Source organism: Gymnoscopelus braueri (genome assembly GCF_963280865.1).
Source record: "Gymnoscopelus braueri genome assembly, chromosome: 18".
Classification (NCBI taxonomy): domain Eukaryota; kingdom Metazoa; phylum Chordata; class Actinopteri; order Myctophiformes; family Myctophidae; genus Gymnoscopelus; species Gymnoscopelus braueri.
Window position 1 is genome coordinate 37,510,283 of NC_137618.1, and position 25,247 is coordinate 37,535,529.

The 25,247-nt window shown below is 40.2% G+C and overlaps 1 long non-coding RNA gene across 1 annotated transcript; it reads right to left on the minus strand.

Annotated features, from left to right (window-relative positions):
* Nucleotides 1-797: 797 nt before the first annotated feature.
* Nucleotides 798-13,440, minus strand: LOC308105732. The gene is made up of 4 exons (XR_013934931.1): nt 13,130-13,440; nt 8,953-9,051; nt 7,495-7,581; nt 798-3,327 (listed from the first exon to the last, which is right to left on the minus strand). It is a non-coding gene; the product is annotated as an uncharacterized lncRNA (long non-coding RNA).
* Nucleotides 13,441-25,247: the final 11,807 nt, after the last annotated feature.

Below are 25,247 nucleotides of genomic sequence, written 5' to 3' on the forward strand. Positions count from 1 at the left end.
CAAATTGAATTATTCTACTTAAAATGGTTTATTATTATTATTATCATTATTATTATTATTATTACAATTATTATTATTATTATTATTATTATTATTATTATTATCACAAATTGCATTGTTTGTTTTTAATGTCAATAATTAAAGTAGCTAATCTTCATAAAACATTTTTAAAGTGATATACTGTTATGTCACAGCAGTGACTGAGATGTAGTGGAGTAGAAGTAAAAGTACTGGAAATTAGAAATACTCTAGTAAAGTAAAAATACGTCAAATCTTAGGTACAGTACTTGAGTAAATGTAATTAGTTACTTTACACCACTGTTGTTCTATAAATCTAATTATTTAACCACCCACACACATTACCAGGTATTGTTTAACTTCAAATTGAATTATTCTACTTAAAATGGTTTATTATTATTATCATTATTATTATTATTATTATTATTATTATTATTACAAATTGCATTGTTTGTTTTTAATGTCAATAATTAAAGTAGCTATTCTTCTTAATACATTAAAAAAAAGTGATATGCATAGTTAGTAGCATGTGTCTGAGTGCGTGTGAGCGCGCATGTGCGTCCGCAACTGGTTCCGGCCCACCTCAAGTCACCATTTGACCAATCTGGCCCCAACCCCAAAATGAGTTTGACACCCCTGCTTTATAGCAATACGATACAACATCGATGCAGTAACTATCAAAAAAAAAATCTGTGGGAAATGTATAAGTGGATAGTGCAGGATTTCTCTTTTAAGGGAAACATTATTATGGATATAAATAATTAAACAATGATTCTCACTGGCAAATACATAGACATTTTATTTGACCACACACTGTATGGACAAACTCATGCCCTGACACGGATACAGAGATTCCACACATTTATACATAGATGTGTACATTGTATAGTGTAGCGATATGGAATGCAGCATTAATTACACCCCTTTAACGTTTTAACATTGCTAAATACAAGGCACAAGTTCTTAGTATTGATACAATTGATTCTTTGCATCTGCGTAAACTTAGTAGTAGGTGGTGTTTACATATCGATGTAGTAGTTTGATTGTTGTAATTAAAATTGATACAATTACTGTACCGTTACACCTCTTATCACATCATTGGTGATATATATACAATGTATAAATATGAAAGCTGTATATATACACATTTATAAATACATGTACTTACTAGAAGTTCAGAATTAAAATGGATACTATTACTGTATCGTTACACCACTTTCCACATCATTGGACATATATCCTACTAGAGGTTCGGGCGCTACACGGCCCTCACACCTGTGTTGCACTGCCAATCCGACCGATATACCCATTATGGAGATCCCTGATGTCATCAGTATATGCCCATATATGGGCATGTGGTCATATTGGCTATATGACTGGTGACCGATTTATTTGCACCTGATGCCATTAAGACACATTGAGGTTAGACAACACACTTCATATTTGGGCATTGCTGCATTGGGATCTCCTTATATGGTTATGGCTGAGTCATAGTGACATGAGCGATAGTGGTTGACAATCCAAATACACAGAGAACAGTTACAACAAATAATAGCTCTTCAACTCTTTATTTCAACATTATTGCATGTATGCAATGAATATGCCTATTTAAATCCTGACAAATCTGGTCACTCTTTCACTCCTATTGTTCTATATGAGACTCAACAGAGAAAACGATTGTTGGTTGTGCTGTTGTCAGACTGTGATTCCTCTGCTTTAGTACCTTTAGCGCCACTATTATGATAGATAGAATGAAAAAGACTTGTGACATTTTTTTAACAGTTTCTCAATGAATGAATCCTCAATGAAACCTCAAATGCATTAAGACCAAAACATGTGTCAATACATTTAACTATGAGCTTTTTTCCTCAAAATGAGTAACGATGTGTATATTCAGATGATCACTTCGACTGAATCTTTGTTCACAAACTGAACAACTAAAGGGTTTTTCCCCTGTATGAGTAACCATGTGTTCTTTCAGCTTACTCTTCTGACTGCAGCATTTGCCACAAATTGTACAAGTAAAGGGCTTTTCCCCTGAATGAGTCCTCAAGTGGGATTGAAGCTCACTCCTCTGACTACAGGCTTTGTTACAAACTGTACAAACATAGGGTTTTTCACCTGTATGAATCCTCATATGTTTGTTCAAATCACCCTTCTGCAGACAACCTTTGCCACAAACCGTACAAGTAAAGGGTTTTTCTCCTGTATGAGTCATCATGTGTCTTTTTAGATCACTCATTCTACTACAGCATTTGCCACACACTATACAACTAAAGGGTTTTTCCCCAGTATGTGCCCTCATGTGTCTTTTCAGATCACCCATTTGAGCACAGCATGTGCCACAAATTGTACAACAATAGGGTTTTTCCCCTGTATGAGTCCTCATGTGTCTATTCAAATGGTTTTTTTGACCAAAGGCTTTGTTACAAACTTTACAGATATAAGGTTTTTCCCCTGTGTGCATTCTCATGTGGTCTTTTAGACGATCCATTCGGCCAAAGCCTTTACTACAAACCGTACAAGTGAATGGTTTTTCCCCTGTATGAATCCGCATGTGTGTCTTCAGAGTTTCATTTTGAGTATAGCTTTTGCCACAAACTGTACAGGTAAAGGGCTTTTCACCTGTATGATTTCTCATGTGTGTCTTCAGATGTTTCTTTTGTCTATAGCCTTTACCACAGACTGTACAGGTAAATGGCCTTTCCCCTGTATGAGTCATCATGTGATCTTTTAGCTGACCACTTTGACTACAGCCTTTACCACAAAATCTGCAAGTATAGGGCTTTTCCCCTGTATGAGTCCTCATGTGTGTTTTCAGATCACCCATGAGACCACAGCCTTTGCCACAAAATTTACAAGTAAAGGGCTTTTCCCCCGTATGAATCCTCATGTGTGACTTCAAACCATCCTTACGAGAAAAGCTTTTGCTACAAACTGTACAACTTACATGTTTCTGTGCCGGGCCTGATTTCAATGTGTTTAAAGCTGACTGACCTTCCCTGCTCTCCTCCCAATCATCACTGTCTTCAGTGTCAGATTCAGAACAGTGTGAGGAGAGGAGCTGGTCATCACTAGATGGTTGTGATGCTACCCAGTACTCTATATACGCTTTTGTTTTCATGTGTTCCATTGAGGTGCTGGCTAGAGGCTCTGTCTCTCCGTTTTCATCATCATCTTCACTTTTTAATGTCAACGTTGACCCATTAACCCCCGCTGGTCTTTGAAATAGTTCATCCTGTTCCTCTGTGCTCCTCTCTTGCTGATCAGGGGAAAACTCCTCTTTACACACAGGGAGGTGCAGGAAGTCTGGGCAAAAGATAAAATGAGAGAAAAACATTTAATGTTTGAACTTGATTTATTTTTCTTTAGACAGCCTTTCTTGTTAATATGTACCTGTGGTAGGTGGAAGAATATTAGCTGTAAATAAAAGCTCCAATTCTAAACCTCAAGTTATTCACATTCATCAAACCTTTTGGACTCTGGAGGATCATGGCACACATTACAGGAGGAAACTAGAAAAAGTGCTCCTCGGAGCACAGGTCTCCGCCAGGTCAGGTACGTTATTGTGGCCTCCTGGTGGCGCTATAATAGGCCAATGTGAAAAGGGTGCCATTTGTTCAAGGGCTTTTCACTGCAATCGGACACTGCATTCATGATTTGAGGCATTTTGTTCCAGAAATATGTTTGCAAAATTTGACCTGCTGGTGGCGCTATAACAGGCCAATGTGAAAAGGGTGGCATTTCTTCGTCGGCCTAATAGAAATGTGCGTGTGAAATTTCACGGCAATCGCAAGCTGCGTTCATGATTTGAGGCATTTTGTTCAAAACGGAACAATCCTGCAAACTTTGGAAGCCAATCTTAGGCAATCAGGATGGAATATGGGAAATCGGATAAATCCGTGTTGATCACATGACTATAGAGATACTGTGTACCGATTTGTGTGATGTTTGGACAAAATCTGTAGGAGTAGTATCAATAAATGTGTTTTGCACATATCGGCATCCTGGTGGCGCTATAACAGGCCAATCTGAAAAATTTGGCCAGAGGTTCTGAGTTGGCATCCAGGGAGTGTGCGTGCACAGTTTCGCAGCGGCCGGGCCAACGATCAGATCCCCATGTATTTAAAAGCATTTCACAAGGCCTGGACCGCTGGCCTAGTGCTCCGAGCATTTAGGCTCTAATGTAGCCTGACAATGCATCGCAAGTTAGAGTTAGAGTTAGAGTCCCGTTCCCGACGATCTTTGCTGCATGTCTCTTTCCATCTCTCTCTCCCGTTTCCTGTCCATCTCTACTGTACACTATCAATTAAAGGCAGAAAAGCCCCCCAAAAATACCTTTAAAAAAAGACTTGTTGTCAGATTACCTGTTGTACCCCATATCAAAGTACTTAGTGCAGTACCCATTATCATAGTACTTGTCATATGATGTCCTATTGATGACATCAGGCATTTCCATATACAGTAGGTGGCCAGTGACTTTGACCAGTTTCACTTTCAAAACCTTTGCATCATGCATGTCACACAAACAGAATGCGGCACAAAACGCCAATGGTTTTGATAATGTGGATTGTGGAAGCTAAATGGTGGATTTGTGGATAGGAATCTATATGAACAAACTTGTTATATCAACAAAATCGCATTCTGTTTGTGTGACATGCATGATGCAAAGGTTTTGAAAGTGAAACTGGTCAAAGTCACTGGCCACCTACTGTATACGTATAAAAGGGACAGACAGACAGATAGATATCTCCACATCTCCAGACAGAGACAAATTTGTGGATTTATAAGGTTTCCTGCAGGAAAAAGGTTAGCCTAGGAGGGAGGTTAGGGGGAGAGACCTGTGCACACACGCGAAGCCCGTGCAATTTTGTTTAATTAATTCATTAATAAATATTTTTTTCCCTCAAAATATTAACGAGCTGGTTTGATGATGGAAAACACAACTACATTATGCTATCGTGCTAGCGGACGCAGTCGTGCTCATCTCATGCACACGCCCGCCCGTGGTGGAGTTAAGTAGTTTTGGAAGTTTTTCTAAGTGACTCACGGGTGAAGAAGGCTTAAACACAAGCTATTATCGTGAGGTAGGCGTTTGCGACGTGGTTAAACATTTTGATATTGACTTTGAAGCCCTGGTGCATGTAGCACGCTCTCCTCCTGTGAGGGTGCACTGGACGTGTGTGTGATGAAAACACACCCCTTTGGTCTAGCCTCCCCCCCGAGGCTAAATTGGTTTGCCGGGAACCCTGTCTGGCCTACTTTCCACATGGTACATCACTCCCCTGGGTGCTCAGCGATACACATGCCAAGTTTTAAGTGCATCGGTCGGATGATTTTCGAGACACAACAACCGAAGATACCAGAACAAATTTACGGATGTTTTGATTGACCAGGTCACATTATGTCACACCCATTATCACACATTCCCTGATAACTTTTGTTTGGTTTATTTTTTCTATTGCCTGTTTGCTTGGTTGCTATATGGATTTCACATCCTGTAAAATCTGTTGTCAACTATGTTGGCTAATTATTATCAGTAATCTTGTCATGAATAATCAGGTATTTCAATCATGTTGTAGATTAAAATTTTCATACTGTAATCATATTATTTGTAAATTCTATATATTTATATTTTGTTGTTTACAAATCATGTTCTGTTAATATTTGTATTGTGTTATACATAGGTAGAGGCCTCCTCCTGGCACTTTTCTTTTTATATTTTGTGTACAGTTTGTTTTTAATTGTTTTTACATTGTGCTAAATAAATCGAATCAAATCAAATCCAACAGACTTCCCACTTGGTACATACTGGTATGGTATGATATTGTGCATCATACCAAAGGTTCCTACACTACATATAAATTCCTACCAATAGGCCAACTACGGGGGGGAAATTCTGTGGTCAAGGTTAAGTCATGTTGATTGCAAATCGGACCAGGCACCGTTTAGCACTGGCACTGTTTTAAGAGTATCGGTTTAGCAGCGGTATCGATAAAATGTGTGCCCCCACTCACTCTTACATTACATTACAGTCATTTAGCAGACGCTTTTATCCAAAGCGACTTACAATAAGTGCATTCAACATAGGTAGGGAACGAAACTACTAATCACCAGAAGTCTTAAGTGCATTTCCTGCATAAACAAGCAACCAAGAGTATACCTAGCGCTAAGGTAAAAGTGCAATATATCAGCTACCTACTTTCTTAAACAGATGAGACTGATAATACAAGAAAAGATATACTCAGACTACAGGTGAGTCAGGCAGTTACAGAGTTCCTCCAGGAGATTGAATAACACACTGGAGAGACTTTGGCTCTTAATACTTAACACCTAAACCAGTGGTTCTTAAAGTGGGGTCCGGGGACCCCCAGGGGTCCTTGAGGGGGTTCCAGGGCATCCCAGAAAAATATGTTAATACTGCATCAATTTTTTTTCAGTTTAACCACTTTAAGCCATATACAAAGGCCATATTGAAAATAGCCTATCTACAAACTCACAACACGTTGTGAGCTTGTAGATCTGCTATTATCAAGACATCTTGAAAAACATTTGAAAAATTAGTATGGGGGTCCCTGGCACAGAATATTCCAAATATGCCCACGGCCAAATACATATTAATTTGAGGGTCCTTGACATAAGGTTTGAGAACCGCTGACCTAGACACTACAACACCTTCTCCTGTAGGAAACCCTGCCCTGTGTCTCTGTCCGTGGTGCTGAAATGGTCAAATCCTGTCTGTTCTTTTATGGATTACTGATTTTTGTCTTTGTCTCTGGTGAAAATAGACTGTTAAGATGATACTACAAAATATTGATACTACCTGATAAGGACATCTAATGAGCCATTTTGTCTAAAAGGCTCTATTCTTGTACTCTGTTTTCACAGATTGTTTTGTAATTCATTTGCAGTGTGAGAGACGAGCAAGCAGGTAGGGAGCTGCGGGACAGGCGACAAGTCCCGTGAAACTATCGCGGTCGTGCTCGTCTCATACACATGCCTGCCTGTAGAGATACATAGTCTGGACGTTGTTTCTTTTTTTTTTAAAGATAGATTTTTTGGCTTTTATGCCTTTATTGATAGGACAGTGGGCTGACAGAAAATGGGGGGAGAGAGATGGGGAGTGACACGCAGCAAAGGCCGTCGGGATCGGGAGTCGAACCCGCGACACGCGGTGCCCAGACGGTTACGCAACCGTCCGGGCCTGGACGTTTTTTCTATGTAACACACAGGGAAAGTGGGCTTGAATGAGCTGAAATTTAAACAAGCTATTACAACACTCGGAGTGTGAAGGGACGTTTGTTAATGGCTGACTTTATGCCATTGTGGGGTAGCCTATACATTTTTATTGTCACGCTGACCAATTCAGTCTAGGTAGAGCACCGAGTTTGAACTGGTCAGGCAGAATGCCTGAATATAAAGCATGGCTCTTTTTTTTTACATTTAGTTTTCTTTGAATACATTTCTCCTCCATACCCGAGTCAGTGAATCCATGGAAATCTTCCTCATCGCTTTCCTCTTCAAACATTTGATCGATCTGTCGATGCTGATCTCTGTCCAGGGCTGGAGAAAGGAAAACATTTATTTATATAAATATAAAAAGGACAGAGCGTGTCGCTGTGTCCATCTGATTGCATTCGAGCAGAGCAGAGCTACCCATGTGGCATGCATGGCTAATGTAACTAATGTCATTTTGATTTGATTTTTGACCTGTTTTATTTTACTCTCCTGCTCTTACTCTACCTTGATCCTCTCTTCTCAAAAAAACTACAAAATGGTGGAGTGTGAACGAAAAAAGATAGAATTTCACCCACTTCATTACACCTGTAAACCTGTTGAATGTCACAATAAAGTTCATTCTTATTCTTTCGCCTCAAATGCAGTTACTGCTCTCTCTAATCAGCTTTCCCTTTATTACCAATGAGAACGGAGTGCCGTGACAACCTGTCGGCTGTCGCTGGTATGAACGCTGAAGGTGCTAGTGAGATGACAAAAGGTTTCAGCATTGTCTCCATCTCAGGTGTTACAATGCAGTTTGTAGTAGTTTGTACAGGAAAATCACTGCTTATCAATTAATCAATCGATAAGGTAAACCAACTATTGATTCATTATTGAATCAATGACTTACATCCCTAGACTGCGTCCCCCCATGTGTTGCTTATTTTAATCAAGTTATGTTCAGATGCGTCTGTCGCCTTCCCCTCGCTGTACAGCCGTGTCAATCTTGCCTTGTAATGTTGTAGGACGCAGTATCTATCAACTATCTATCTACTCTAATGTTTACAGTTTAAAGACAGAAATTTGTATTTTGCATGATTTTTGTTATGGTTCACTAAGTGCTGGCCTGTCGCTGTCCATCACAGTGGTGCTGAACCATTCACCAATCAATGCATGTCGGCTAGATCAACGTGGATATTTTAATGTCCAGTGCAGGTAGGTCACAACAAAGTGTGTGGTTTTTGATTCTCTCATGTTTCAAAGGATAAGTAGGAAAAAGCTTAATCATACAATTCATGTTCTGCTGAGTGCAACTGAACCTCTATCACCTGGTGCTGAACCCTCACCATAATATGTGTGTGTGTGTGTGTGTGTGTGTGTGTGTGTGTGTGTGTGTGTGTGTGTGTGTGTGTGTGTGTGTGTGTGAGAGACAGAGATTTGTAAGTCTCTGCATGAAAACGACTGCTCGATGCATGTAAATTCTCTCTCTGTCTCTCTCTCTCTCTGACTGGAAAGCAGTTGAATGTACTGTTTGTCGTGATGAATTGAATACACAGGACCACAATGGAAACATTGTGTTATCCTTTTAGCAATATTGTATAACTGTACCTCTGTACTTTTTGCAAACTGTTAATAAAGTATTCAATACATCAAAAACAACAGAACAGAACATCTTAACAGAATAAAAGAAAGAAAGAGTGAGAGCATGAAACTTACTGAGGTCCAGGTATTCTTCAGGTTCCTGTTTAATAGAAATGGTCCTGGCTGATTCTGGAGAACCCATCTCCACCTGCAGGCTGGACTCCACTGCTTGGTCTGAAATGAAGCAGGGATCGACGTTATAAATGGCCCGCTGGGCTGGAAGTACCATTTGAACCCTCTGGGCCAGCAGAACACATAAAGATTAAACATTAATAAAACATTAACACCTAATTTCACATCATTTTCCTATGGTACTGGTGTTTTATAATGATTTTTATGAAATCGTCTAGGTCAGGGGTGTCAAACTCAGTTCGGGGTAAGGGCCGCATTGGACGAAAGGTGACTTGATGAGGGCCACGACCAGTTGCGGACGCCGGACGCACATACCCGGTCGTGCACATTTACTTACACAGCTGTCACGTGGCTTTGTTTTTCAGCCTGTTGTCTTAGTCACTGCTAGAACTTCAATATATGACTTTTATGCCCATATATGCCCATATACCTACTCTAGGTAGTTACTGTTACAATGTAGCTTTTCATGAGCCCGACGTATTGTTGGATTAAAGACGGAGCCGTCTAATGCCTGCATCCGGAGCATAGTTCACTGCTTGCTCCCGCGAGACGCATGTGTTCACTACAGTCTTGTAGCGGGACAGAGCGGTTTTCTTGCTTTCATTTTTTCCTTCTTACTTTATTTTTGGAGTGTTTTTAGACACTGGGAAGCAACCTTCTTTTGTTAACACAATTAAACACTAGGCATGTAGTTATTCACTCAACCTACATGTTTCAATACGATTCATGCTACTGGGTTTACGATAAGATTTTTTCACATATTTTCTTTTGTTTTTTTACTAAATGAGATTCCAGATAAATTACGATAATTATGGTTATTTTAATATTTTAATTATTTTCCAAACAAAAACTAGAAAATACAGTCTTTTATTTACTTTTTCTATATCAACTTGGTTGATGGTTCAGGTTATGGCATCATTTACCATTTACCATTCATGGCTAATACCAGATCTACAAGTTCATAACGTGTCATGATATGACACGTGAGATTGTAGATCTGCTATTTTAAGGCTTGTCAGGTTCATGCATGTAATGGTCAGGTTAATGCTATTTCTAAACAGATTAAATAGCTTCGACATACATCATCTACCAGTTGCGGACGCCGGACGCACATGCCTGGTCGTGCACATTTACTTACACAGCTGTCACTTGGCTTTGTTTTTCAGCCTGTTGTCTCAGTCACTGCTATAACTTCAATATATGACTTTTATGCCCATATATGCCCATATACCTACTGCTACAATGTAGCTTTTCATGAGCCCGACGTATTGTTGGATTAAAGACGGAGCCGTCTAATGCCTGCATCCGGAGCATAGTTCACTGCTTGCTCCCGCGAGACGCATGTGTTCACTACAGTCTTGTAGCGGGACAGAGCGGTTTTCTTGCTTTCCTTTTTTCCTTCTTACTTTATTTTTGGAGTGTTTTTAGACACTGGGAAGCAACCTTCTTTTGTTAACACAATTAAACACTAGGCATGTAGTTATTCACTCAACCTACATGTTTCAATACGATTCATGCTACTGGGTTTACGATAAGATTTTTTCACATATTTTCTTTTGTTTTTTTACTAAATGAGATTCCAGATAAATTACGATAATTATGGTTATTTTAATATTTTAATTATTTTCCAAACAAAAACTAGAAAATACAGTCTTTTATTTACTTTTTCTATATCAACTTGGTTGATGGTTCAGGTTATGGCATCATTTACCATTTACCATTCATGGCTAATACCAGATCTACAAGTTCATAACGTGTCATGATATGACACGTGAGATTGTAGATCTGCTATTTTAAGGCTTGTCAGGTTCATGCATGTAATGGTCAGGTTAATGCTATTTCTAAACAGATTAAATAGCTTCGACATACATCATCTATAAGAGGGTCTGTGTGTTGGATGGGTTTATAATATATTGCAATTTGCGTGCAATAGTATCTCCCATCTATACTAGTGAAAATCATTTGAAAGTGATGTTTAACTTTGGTAAAACCTTGGTTTGGCATGATACAAGTCCAAATACTTCCCATTATCTTTCTCTGCTGCTTCTGTGCTCTTTGAGCCTGAGATCCTGTTAATAATTAATGTAAAAACATTGGATCGCTGGACCGCTGGCGTAGCGGTCCAGGCACCTAGGCTCTGTCTGTCCAGTATAAAATGCTGGATGAGTGAGAACTTTCTTAAGCTAAATGAGGATAAAACAGAAGTTCTCATAATTGGTTCCAGTGAGCAGAGAGAATCAATAACAAGTAGACTTGGTAACCTGGCTGTAGAAAGTAACACCACAGTAAAGAACCTGGGGGTGATTATCGATTCTGAATTGAATTTCAATACACACATTAATCATGTCACCAAGATTGCTTTCTTTCATCTTAGAAATATTGCGCGAATTAGAGACTATCTGTCGTTAGACGATGCAAAAACGCTGATCCACGCTTTTGTTTTCTCTCGGCTTGATTACTGCAACGCACTCTACTCTGGCCTGCCAAAGAAAACAACTGACAGATTACAACTTGTTCAAAATGCGGCAGCCAGAATTTTAACTAAAACCAGGATGAGAGAACATATCACTCCAGTTCTAGCTTCACTACACTGGCTCCCGGTTGTTTTTAGGATTGATTTTAAAATTCTTTTATTAGTTTATAAAGCTCTAAATGGTCTGGCACCCTCCTACCTCTCTGACTGCCTAGAGAGATATGTTCCAAACCGGGCCCTCAGGTCTTCAAGTGCTGACCTGCTCGAGGTGCCTACAATGACATATAAAAAATACGGTGAAGCAGCATTCTGCTTTTACGGACCGACAGTGTGGAATAAACTCCCATTACACTTAAGACAGGCAGCCTCTGTCGATAGCTTTAAAGCACAGCTCAAGACCTATTACTTCACTCTTGCTTTTAGCTGATTCCTTGGTTGATTTTTAATTCCTCACTGTATTCCCTATTTTAATGTTGTTCTATGCCTTTGCTTTTGCCTTTGCTTTTATTTTATTTTATTTTATTTTTGTTTGCTTTATTGTTAAATTGGTTCTAACTGTAATTGTATTCTTGCTATGTAAAGCACTTTGAGCTGCATTTCATGTCATGAAAGGTGCTATACAAATAAAGTTTATTATTATTATTATTAAAGTAGCCGACAGCGCGTCGCGGGTTCGAGTCCCGATCCCGGCGACCTTTGATGTCACTCCCCATCTCTCTACCGATTTCCTGTCAGCCTACTGTCCTATCAATAAAGGCATAAAAGCAAAACAAATCTATTGCATGAGACCATATATTTTATTTTATTTTGTCTAATCGTTTTTGAGATAATCACAATTATTTAGCATAATCATTTCAATGTTGAAAAATGTTCATATATTTTCAAATATTATTTTAAAAAAAATCAGAAATAGCAGATCTACAAGCTTAAGCGACGCATTGTAAGCTTTTAGATCACCTATTTTAAAATGTTTTTGAAAGTATAAAATGATTAAATATGTCAGTATTTTCATTGTATATTTAGTTATTTGTCATATCTGCCCTGTGCAACATACGCTCCAATCGTGACAGCGGCCCTAATAGCCTAGTTGTAATGTAATAATACATTCATAATCAGCGTCGCTACAGGAGACACAGGAATATAACATAATACTCAATTTAATGTATGATTATCACTAAAGGACACAAAGGAACAGAACATATTATATTGTTACTATTAGGGCAGAAACATATCTCCAGGACCATAAAGCATTGCACCTCAATATGTCATAATTTTAAATGTGTTTTTTTTTCATGAATTAATGTCCTATTTAATACTTCATCCTTTGACAGTTTTGCCATGCGTGAGCTTGCAGATCGGCTATTTTCACTATTAAAAAAAATATATTCCTATCATTAATAATAATAAAATCAGGCCTTCATTTCTTGGCCTTTGGGCCCGAGCAGTCGGAGCTAAATGTCAATAGTTTAATTTTTTTTAAACAAATATCATAAGTCACCGTTTATAATCGCAGACTAGAATATAATATCATTTATAATAACACAGAGCAGATTGTGTCAAAATATCTTGGAGGGATATATAACGGTGTTAGGTTTAACTGCTAAGCTAGCCGCTAAGCTAAAGTTAGCATCACAGTGTTATACAAACCCAGTCTATACAGCTTGACCACTGGTTCCAGCCATAGAGGTATGGGTTCCAGCGCGTTGTTGTTGTTGTTGTTGTTGTTTACACGCTGGAATGAGGCTTTCTCCATGCTTGTCTTTATAATCTTGTCTGCGCTCTACGGCTAGTGTTGCCAGGTTTCGCGAGAGAAACAAGCAACCAGGTCCTTCTTATTCTTCATGTAATTTCCGGCAGACTGGATGCCTTAAGTTACGGCACATTTCTGCCTCCCACAGGTTGGACTTGGGAGTATAACTCTTAATATTATCTTCTCAGTGCAAATTCTTTATAGTGCTCCCAAATTATTAACCTGACTCTGCAGCACTTATAATTAGATGGATGGGTGGATGGACCAGGATGGATGGACAGACATACAGCCAGCCACCCGTTCGTTCGTTCGTTCGTTCGTCCGTCTGTCTACAGCAGGGGTCTTCAACAGGGGGTCCGGGACCCCTAGGGGGTCCTCAGAGTTACTACAGGGGGTCCGCCAAATCTTTGTGTGATATGATTATTGTTTTTACCTTAACCACTTGAACCCTAGCATCCTTTTTTTAAGAGAACTTTAGCCAAAAATAGCCGATCTACAAGCTCACAACGCCTCGCAGCGTGTGGCGTTGTGAGCTTGTAGATCGTCTATTTTTGGCAAAGAGGTATAGGTGTAGGGAAAAGACCAAGTAAACTAAAAAAGTTTAATCTAAAACACAATTTTATACAGTATGTAGTGGGGGTCCCTGCTTCATCTCTCGCCCAGCTAGGGGGTCCTTGGGCTGAAAACGTTGAAGACCCCTGGTCTATGGTCTGTCACTCTGTATCAGTATCTATCTTCTGTGACAGTTACACACCTCCTCCGCCAGGTGGGAAACGGCAACAGTGCCTGGATCCTTCATTGCGCAATGCGCATGCGCTTGCTTAGCACTGTGCCCGGAAGTAGGTGTGTGTTGTTTTTCATGGTGGTCTCATCAGAGCAATAGAAAGGGGTCTGGGTCCCATGATTAGAGTCTCTACGGCTGTCGACGAATGAATACCCGACGTCGGTGGGAGAGGAGATATTATTGTGTGTTTTGGAGAAACAGTGCGATGTTTGTTGTGTGAAGGAGCAAACTGTCAGAGTGTTTGTCAACGAGCGCCTCACCGCGGCCGCAGAGTTCATGTGCAACCTCTTTCAGAGAGAGGTGGAACCACTAGAAACTCTGCTGGAATAACAAAACAAACTGTTTTCACCGGCTTTTATCGGATGCGCCCCGTTACTACCGCCCATTGGGAACTTCCGACAGAATCGGAATCCAGACTCCACAGACGGGATTAAAACACGTTTTTATTGAAAAATATGGACTAATACATTGCACAAATACAACGGACACCTACATTCGGGGCAAACGGGTAAGCAAGCACCTTATAATTTGCATTTGTACATGTTTGGAGAAGTACGGGCTTTACTGGTGACATTCCAGGGCAAACTGGGGGGGGGGGGGGGTTGACTTTCGTAGATATAAAAATGTCAAAATCGATAACATACATCTACGATAGTGCCATATGTTTCACAGGTTCTGGGTTTGTTTCCAAACGCTATAGATCGGTTTCAGGCTCTCAGAATCTAACTTGGGTCCTGCTGCTCAGGAGGTAGTAGGCCTAACCCTGATGAGTTCTGGGATAATTCTTTTTCAAAAAGAGCGAAAATAGTCTATCTACAAGTTCAAAACGTGTAACATTACGACGCGTTGTGACTCGTGAGCTTGTAGATTGGCTATATTTGCTATTTCTATTTTGTTTTATGTTGTACCTCTCCCTTCTAGGGTGGTTCTGCTTATAATAAAAACATAAACAAAAAAATCATTACAGAACTTCACAGAATTCTTTTTTTGTCGCATTCCTGAGCCAATAATCCAATATAGGCTTATAGGAGGTGGTAGGAGACCAATGCAAAACTATGTAAAAGAATAATAAACAACTCTCCTGTGTAATCACTGAGATGCCTACTGATGATCCACGTTTGTGGTGGACAAAATTCATATAACAGTCATTGTGGTATTGATTAATTGAATGTATTAGTAGATGCGACAATCATCACCTGCTCTTCCCTGTCAAACTCCTCTCCCTGACAAACTCCTTACAGCCGACTCGCGCAAACCTATTTCAAAGATGCCGACTGTGTCTGTGAGTCAGCTGTAAGGAGTGACCATGTGTTGTCACCCCTGTGTAGCATACTGCCAGTATAAATGTGTGTGGGACATTGGTGCTGGGGGAAGCTCTGGAGGGAGGCACTAGTCTCTCTCTGAGATCTACAATAAAGTATGTTTGATTCCTGACATCTGTTTAACTTACTTAAAGTAACATCTCTTATTAACTTCAATTGTCCAATATATGTATTCAAGGCTTCATGGGGTGAGTAATTGATAGAAAATATTAAGTCAGAAGTATTCCTTTAAATGCTATACAGTCAGGTTTCAAAACTGGTGATCGTGGCAAAATTCAATAAGTAGGAGAATAAATGTCATCTGAGAAAAGCACTTTGAGTTGTTCTGCTGAGCTTACCTCTTCTCTCCTCCTTCTGTCTGTGTGTAAAGAGAGGTTTCCCTGAACACGAGAAGAGCCCCAGTCTGGTCCAGGAGGAACCAGCACCTCCACAGATTACAGAGGAACAGTAAGAAGAGGTCTGCTGAAGTGTCAACTTGACTTTACTACATAGGAAGACCAGGTTTGACACTCTCTCAGGTGAAACATTTAAATGAAAAAGATCACTTTAGTACTACTAATCTAACAAGACTATAGGTGCGTTCAGAGTACTACAGGTGGAAATGTTTGTCTACCCACCCACTGCATTTGCATGATTTTGGTCCCTGGGACAAAAAGTGTTCTTTTGTGGGTTCACATATTTGACATTTGTTGAGGAATTTTCCAGTCTAACCCTCTATATAAGTAAGCTCTGTCCTAATTTTCATGAACTAACGTTTGATTTATATACAGTATATGAAGTTTGAACATCTAGTGCAAAACAGTCTACCCATAGGTTCTATGTGACTTTGTCATGATGAACTCTGACTGCAAGATGCGACATCCATTACTAATGTGTAGGTTTAGGACCTGAAGTCAGGATGGCAGAGCTATCTAGGGCAGGGTCATGACCGACCATATTCATGTGATATCATTGGAGATGCTAGCCCTCTTTGTTCAATTTCTTGTCATACACATTATCAATATGTTTTATTATCATGTATGTTGTAGAGTGCCCGATAGTAGCATCGAGTTCTCACAATGGACTGTCTGTGTGTGCTTGGCGGGCCTGCATGCTTTGCCCAAGGACACCTTAGGTTCGTCTCCTCTGAGTACTGCCTTCCCCCCCCCCCACCGCCTCCATAGTCAGACGTGCATCTCGTTTGTTTGATCACCAAACGATTTAATACATGGACGAAAGACAGCTTGTTTCATCTCTTTCATTCCTCATCGCGTTGTTCAGAAAGAAGCCAATTCACATTTCACACATATTAAGTAACATCGGAGCCATTATATGAAGGTGGGACAAGTCCCATCCACTTTTTTAAATGGTCAATTTCAACGACCCCCCCCCAACCTTACTAGAGCTACAGTACTGTAAAGCTAACTTGCCGTGGTGGAAAAGGAGCTGCTACAACTCAAGGAGTGCCTGCAGGCTTCTCTAGGCTCTGTGTTTTAATTCCATTCAGTCTTTTTTATAGAAAGTATGATTTATATACTTCTGGTTCCTCGCTTAAAGAGCACGTAAGCAACAGATCAAGATCATGGAAAATATTTGGCCTTCTATCATGCCAAACCAAGGTTCTACTCACTTTCAAATTATTTTTCACAGGCAGGGAGGGAAGATAATATCGCATTCAATATTATCTTATCATACACACAAGACTCTTTTGTACCGTAGATGGCTAGACTCCTACAGAGCCACACCGTAAAAACACAACTATAAGGCAGAGAGGAAGAGACAAACATAAAGTTCAATGTCACATCAAATGTGAGATTGCCTTGCATACATACTGTACATTATCAATATCACCGGTATCAACATGGTGGAGAAACATACAGCTACACATGAAAGTAATTAAACTTTCATAGTTGATAATGTTTCTTTGATATAACCCCTTGTGCTGTGGCTTGATGTGTGTCGAGCCTTCTGCCCTCGGCTGATGAGGATGTTGGTTGAATATTATTCCTACTGCCAAGTAAAAAAAAAAGAATAGGATCAGGGATCATTACAGAGATGATGGACAAAGTTTGGACTTTTATAAGGCCCAGGTAGCTATACAACCTAAGGTTCTATCAAAGCTCAATATTGCTTGAAGCTTGGGGATGCATTTTGGGTCACTACCCAGTCTTTGAACACTTATACAGTATGTCCTCTGTTCCCTCTATTTTACATTCAACCTTCATCTACCACCCTGATGTCACATGAAAGTCCCTTATTCTTCATTGCAAGCCAATCTGTGTTGTCCATCCTGCAGGTGAAGATGAGTTCTCCAGAACCAGCTAAGACTGTTTATATGAAACAGGAACCTGAAGACCATCTGGACACCAGGACCGTTTCTATTGAACATGAACCTGAAGACCACCTGGACACCAGGACTGTTTCTATTAAACAGGAATCTGAAGAACACCTGGACATCAGTAAGTTTCATGCTCTCGCTTTCTTTTATGTTGTAGGGCTATTACCATATCAACGTTATGTTTCTGTACTGTACCTAAACCACACCCCTGAAAATCTCTTGATTTGTCACAGTCTAATGTTGGCAGGTATGTAACACACCACTATGGAAAGTTTAAACTCAACCAAAACTAGAGTGTGCGTGTAAATAGAAGACAGACAAACTACATACAACTGGGGTACACAGTGTTTCCTGTGTTATTGTGCCAGTGAAATAGGCACTAAGTAGGGATGGGCTGACTATTTCATAATCGTTCATCAATAACACATGTAAAAAGATTTTTTAGTTTTTGGTTTAGCGATTCCCACCACAGTTGAGCACCACTTGGTTCACTCAACAGCCTGAATACTGTATGTGTAAGGTTTTAGAACAAATGTATGGATTTTTGCGTGACTTCTACGTAGTCCTTGTTTATTTTGTTTTGTTTGTTACTATGAAGTTTTCAGATTGTAATTCATCTTCAGATACATTTTCAACAAAGATGAGTATCCTACTTTAAATTTGTAAAATCTCTGGGTATGTATTTGCATAACTGTCCTTCACTCATCTCGAACTGACTTAAAACTCGACACACGTATCACAGAGGACCAGAGGTGTCTGGTATGAAGTCGGATTGGCGGTCCAGAAACGCTGATCCAATCAATATGCCGATATATATGTATATATATATAGGCATACAGAGATCTGGCTGTCCACCGACTGCTTATATATGGATATACACTGACATCAGGGATCTCCATATAATGGCATAAAAGGGACATGGGCAGACAAATTCAGAGATCTCCATATATGGGCATAAAAGGGAAACGGATAGACAGACGGGTACACTGACATTCGGTACAACGGGTACAAAGCGGTATTGCATAACGGGGTGGGGCATGCATTCCCAACTTGCATCGTTCACAAGTAGGCCAGTGTCCAACTGGCACCGGTCTATGTTGGGCAGTGGCCTAGTCCTTCTATAAATGCACAGAATCTCTGCGTGTGTGCATATAATCTGTCCTTAGTGTATCTTGAGAACCGGCTGACAAATCTACTTCAAACTTGGCGTGCGTGTTGCAGAGGACCCGAGGGACTGCGGTGCCAGGTGTGACATCGGCGGTTCTCCAAATAAATATTGATAATGCTGCTTCAACTTCCTGCTCTCTTAAGACTGCAGGCTCCTGCAGACTACTGCCACCTCCTGGCATGGAGAGTTATTTCCAGTGATTTCCTCTGACACATGCACACAACAAAGACAAGAACTTTTCAACACCTTTCATCCGACGTCGGACCCAACTGCCAGTCTGTATTAGTCTGGGCAACAACGTTTGGTGTGTTGCCTGCCTAACGAGCATTGTTCCCAATGGGCATTGGTCTCTAGTAGATATAATTGTTTTAACAATTTAACAAGAAACGCAGGTTAAACACTAGAAATTATCTAAATTGTATTTGGGACTGTGGTGGGAAATACAAAATACTTAAGACAGTCTCAAAGTACAAGGCAAGTTTATTAAGACAAGGTCTGTTCATGAACAGACCTTGAACAGATTAGAGACAAAGGTTGACCTAGCAAAAGGGAGGGTTGCCCCTTCCTTATCTCTGGGCCTTGGCCTTGGCCACCATAGCAGTGAATAAGGCACAAACAGTCTGTAGTCAGAATTCATCGTTACTAAATAACACATGCAATACAAATCTTATAATATATAAGATCCCATATCTTAATACAAGTAAGACGCGTGAACGCGGGAAGCGAACGCCCAAAAAAATGAAAAAATATTATTAAAAAAAAGTAACCAATAAAAAAATATATAAAAAATACAAAAAAAATCTGCGTTAAAAGGAAAAAGAAAAATACAAATTCACAAAAAAGAAACTGAATGTTTTTGAACAATTCAACAAAGTGTTTGAAGTGCCTGTTTCACCCACTTCCGGGGGGCGGAGCCAAAATCCAAGCCCGAAGTATTTGTTCGTAGACCCCCACTTAGGGGGGGTAGAAAAAGTTTCAGAGCGATTCGAGCACTTTTCATTTAACATGGGGTTTCAATGGGGAGTTTTTAGGAGCCTTCTACGGGGCGTGGCTTCCGGGGGAAGGGGCGGGCTTAAACACAACCTTGACAGATGTGTTCAGTTTTCAAAGACCTTTCATTTGATGTATGGTACGTCTTATATTGGAATGCTCTAATGGAGAAACAGTGTCTTGAATCTATGTGTGTGCGGGCACTTGCGTGTGCGCAGTACGGGTGGACTGAAAATGGTAGTAACTGGAAAATTCCCTATCAAAACCACACCACCAACAACATCGCTGGAAGGCTGACCTAGATGTTAGCCACGTCTCACGACCGCCCACCCTCACGACTAACCGATCTAACAACAAACATGTGCATGTGTGTTTTCCCGCACCTCCAGTAGCCTGGCCAGTGGCCACCCACGTTGGCCCCACAGTTCTGACTCTTACATGGAACATGATTTCATTGGTTGGTATGGAAATACCATACCATTTTCACTGGCATTCAGCTTTCATGTGTCAGAACCTCAGCGCTGTACACATCGATGCGGATCCATTTCATAACATGGCAGGTGAATCCATATTGTAAAAACGTATGTTGGTATGGGCATTGCTTTGTAAACAGCTGTGCCTGAACGGTCGTTCTTACCCACTTTGAGTTTCTGACTTGAGATCGACGATACTTGAGCAGTGTCAGCTGTGTGGAACTTTTAGATGTATCTTACTGTAACTGCAAGATTCATTCACTGTTCCATCCACCGTCCCCAGGGCTGTTGAGAGCCACCGTTCCATGTTGTCGTGTCAGAGTCAACTATGTTTCCTTACATAGATTAATTTAGAATAACAGATACATTTTTCGCTGAAACTAACTGATTCACATTATGTGGGGGAACAAAAACAATGCGACGCCAACCCCCCCCCCCCCCCTTTTTTTTTCTTCCTTGAGTAGGCGTGGCCTAGACTGGATCATGCGGGTCAGTTTGGAATGAAAACCAGGCTTTCCTCCGCATGGAAAGCCTGGTGACACGAGGTCAGGGTGTGTTAGGTGTGCCAATTTGCAAGCGTTGACAATAGACAATAGTATTGTAGTCAATCCATCCTAGTGGGCACCATTCAGTTTAATAATATGTGACCATTATTGATTTGACGATCAAAGCAAGTGGTACGGCTGTTGAGTAAATAAAGTGCTGTTAAACCAAAAAGATGTAAACCTGGTCGTGTTCAATTTCAACCACAGCCAAAGTGTATGTAATATATAATGGGAAACTTTAAACATTTAATGGTTTTCTCTTTTATAATTTGCCTAGACTTCCTGCACCTTCCTGTGTGTAAAGAAGAGGTTTCCCCTGAACTGCAGGAACCAGAGCGTCCACAGATAAAAGAGGAACTGGAGGAGCTGCTTAAAAGACCAGAGGAGGCTGATGGGTCAATGTTGACATTATTTGCAGTGAAAAGTGAGGATGATGAAAACGGAGAAACAGAGCCTCTAGCCAGCACCTCAACTGAACACATGAAAACAGAAGCTGATATAGTGGAGTGTGGGGTATCAGAACCAAATAGTGATAACCAGCTCCTCTCTTCACACTGTTCTGAATCTGACACTGAAGACAGTGATGAGTGGGAGGAGACCAGAGATGGTCAGTCAGCTTTAAACACACATTCATACAAGACGCAAAATGTGGAAGGACGAAGATTTTTTTTAAGCAAGAAGCTGGCCAAGGACCTGAAATTATCAAAACCAACGAGGCAGCGCATAAGGAAGAAACTCTTTAGCTGTATAATTTGTGGCAAAAACTTTAATCAGAAGGCAAAGCTGACAAATCACACAAGGATTCATACAGGGGAAAAGCCCTTTAGTTGTATAGTTTGTGAACAAACTTTCAGTCGAAATGAAAGTCTGAAAAGACACATGAGTACTCATACGGGGGAAAAACCCTTTATTTGTACAGTTTGTGGCATACGCTGTGGTCAAATGAGTAATCTGAATAGACACATGAGGACTCATACTGGAGAAACACCCTTTACGTGTACACTTTGTGGCAAAGGTTGTCGTCAAATGGGTGATCTAACAAAACACATGAGGACTCATACAGGAGAAACCCCCTTTTCTTGTTCAGTTTGTGAAAAAAGATTCAGTCGAAATGAAAGTCTGAAAAGACACATGAGTATTCATACCGGGGAAAAGCGCTATAGATGTACAGTTTGTCTACAAAGATTCAGTCGAAATGAAAGTCTGAAAAGACACATGATGTTTCATATAGGGGAATAACCCCTTTAGCAGACCTGCCAACCTGTATGCATTTTGTGTACAGGTACACAATTCTGAAAACTACGTTCCCTCTAAATTACACAAAAAAATGTTGCCGCTTTGAGTTTGTGCTGTAATCTGTTTTACATGGTTATATTATCAATTAGTATGTTAAATACTTGAAACCAAATATAGATTTTCAGAGCAATGTCTAATTGCCTATGTATTGGCTAGTGTAGTGCTATTAACCTCAGACCCCAAACATAAATAGGCTTTCTATTCCTGTAAAGTTAGCATGCTATAATAGAAGACATTCTCACTTTTTTTTTTGTATTAAAAAAAGGTTTTGTCAAATCTTATCTGAAATGACAAACCTGCTTAACTCTCTCAGTGCCACGCCCCGACATATCCCGAGTTTTTACTTTTGACTGTGGTCGCGTTATTCTGTTTATTTTTCATGATCACTTTCGCTTCCTGACTCCTTCAGACTCACCCGGAACTGGATGTAAAAAAGAAAAAATCATTTCCGGGTCATGTTGTTTTTCTCCGGTGATTTTCGGCCAGAATAGGGAAAGTCACGGTTTTTCACACGGTATAAAAAGCGAACGGAGAGGTCCACGTCTACTCTCTTTGGTCTGGGTGACGATCAGTCATCGTAGTCGTGTATCGCATCGTAATTTAGCGCGATCAACGATTGTCGAAAATGTCAACATCCGGTTCTGACCGGATATGACGTGAGCCTGTTTGGGAGGGGGCGAGTGAGCCAGCGAGATCATCAATGTGTCGATTTGTTGCTCTCTACTGGTAGAACTGTATTATGGGTTTAAACCCCCAATCAGATCATTTATTTGAATGAAAAATTACAAAATAAAAAAAAACTGTTTGGGAGTACTTTATGAAAATACTCTTGGCACTGAAAGAGTTAACGATGATGTCACTGGTAGACAGGTTTCTGAACTGTCCACCGCCCTCCTCTGGGACACAGAGTGACTAGACCAAAATGGTACCATATTGACCATTATTGAGGACCAATTATATGAAGATATGTTGAAGTGGTCCAATGGTTGAAGTGGTCCTGTCAAAAGAAGCACCTATTTTCTTCTTTCCTTCTTTAAAAGGACTACTTCACCCATTTTCAACGTTATCTTCATATAATTGGTCCTCACTAATGCTCATTACAATATGGTAATGTCTTCATTTTTTAATGCAAGGATAATGGCTTCTATTATAACATTAACTATCCAGAAAGAGAAAGGCTGCAGTTTCTATGAGCTTGGAATCCCCACCGATGATTTCATTGATACAGGTTTCTGGACTGTCGCAGTCCACCAATTAGACACAGAGACAGAGATTTTGCTATCTTATAATGAGCATTAGTTAGGACCAAATGTATGAAGATAATAAAAACTAGAAAAAGCTCCTCGGAGCACAGGTCTCTGCCAGGTCCGGTGGGTTATTGTGGGCCAGCAATGTTTGGAGTTTGCCAATCAGGATGGAATATGACAAATCTGACAGATCCGTCTTGATCACTTGACTATAGAGATCATGTGTACCGATCTGCGTTTGGACAAGATTTGTAGGAGTAATATAAAAGAAAATGTTTTGCAAATCTCTTCCTCCTGGTGGCGCTATAACAGGACAATGTGAAAGAGAGGCATTTCTTCCTCGGCCTAGTGGGAATATGCGTGCAGAGTTTCACGGCATTCGGACGCTGCGTTTGATTCGCGGCATTTTGTTCAAAGGAGCCACTCCTGCAAACTTTAAATGCCAATCTTAGCCAATCAGGATGGAATATAACATGACTATTAGAGATACTGTGTACCGATTCACGTGATGTTTGGACAAAATCTGTAGGAGCAATATAAAAAATTGTTTTGCAAAAATCTGCCTCCTGGTGCCGATATAACAGCCCAATCTGAAAAATTCGGGGCTGAGGTTCTGCTCTGGCATCCAGGGAATGTGCGTGCACAGTTTCGGCCAACGGTGCCAGAGATTAGCTACTCGCAGACAGACACACGGACGGACGGACAGACTTTGGCCTGGCGGAGACAATAAGGCTTTACTGTATTGTGTGCTTATAAAACTATCTGACACAAATTCACCATTATGTGCTATTCAAATCCTTGTTCCTTTTTTATTGCTTTTCATCTTTTCAACAATATGAGCATCAGTGGTGTCTGTCATTTATCTCGATTTTAAAAGCCATATTCATACGTATACAACGCAATAAAATGCTGACAAGCTGCTCGACTTTTGTAGCCTTTTACTATATGTTGACGTGTTGTTTGACTCAAATTATAGCACATATTTGGTTGGTGCTAGAGACGGATGACATCATTATAGTTTGATTACATGTTTGTTTAGTGGTGTTTTGTAAAGGCTCTTATTTTATACCTTGGGGGGACCTAAAAAAAAAAGCTGCACTGCTACAGGTCCTGTGTGTGCCACAGATATTATAGAAAGGTTATTAAAGGCATGTGGTTCACCTCGTTTAACCACTGGAACGAGGTGAACCACATTCTCGCATTAGCCAAAAATAGTAGATCTCAACGTGTTGCGTGAGAGATTTGGTGTAGAGAGGGTGGGGGTCCAAGTACAGAGCCAACTCAGAGGGTGTAAGTGGTTAATTCTGGTAAACTTGTACTTACCCCATAACTACTGTCAATACAAGAACATCTCAGCAGTCATCCAGATTCCTGTAGGCGACTGACTTATGCTGTGCCATCCTGGTTGTATTGTGTATCTGTTAGTTGAGTAGATCACTGGTATCCCAACATCATCCACTGAGAGCCTAGATCACGGTTTACCATCGGGTCAGGACCCATGTTTGGGTTCCGGACCAATTTTTATGGGTCGCGAGTAAATATCCTCTTTTTTTCATTTCCTACATAAAAAAGGAAAACCTTTTCATCGATTATAATAAAATCCAAAAATTGAATAATTTCTATAAATATATATTTTTTAAAACATTTAAGAAGCAGTGAAAACTGCTGATCCACAAGCTCGTGGCGCGTTGTGAGTTTGTAGATCTGCCATTTTCACTAGTTTGGGTCTAATTTCTCTTTTGGGTCTTGAGCTAAAAGGTTTGGGAACCACTGCTGAAGATAGCCCTTACAGCTAGTTCAACATTGCATAACATGGTAAAATAATTGCAACATTAATGTGAAACACCCTCAAAGCAATAAGCTAATTGTGACC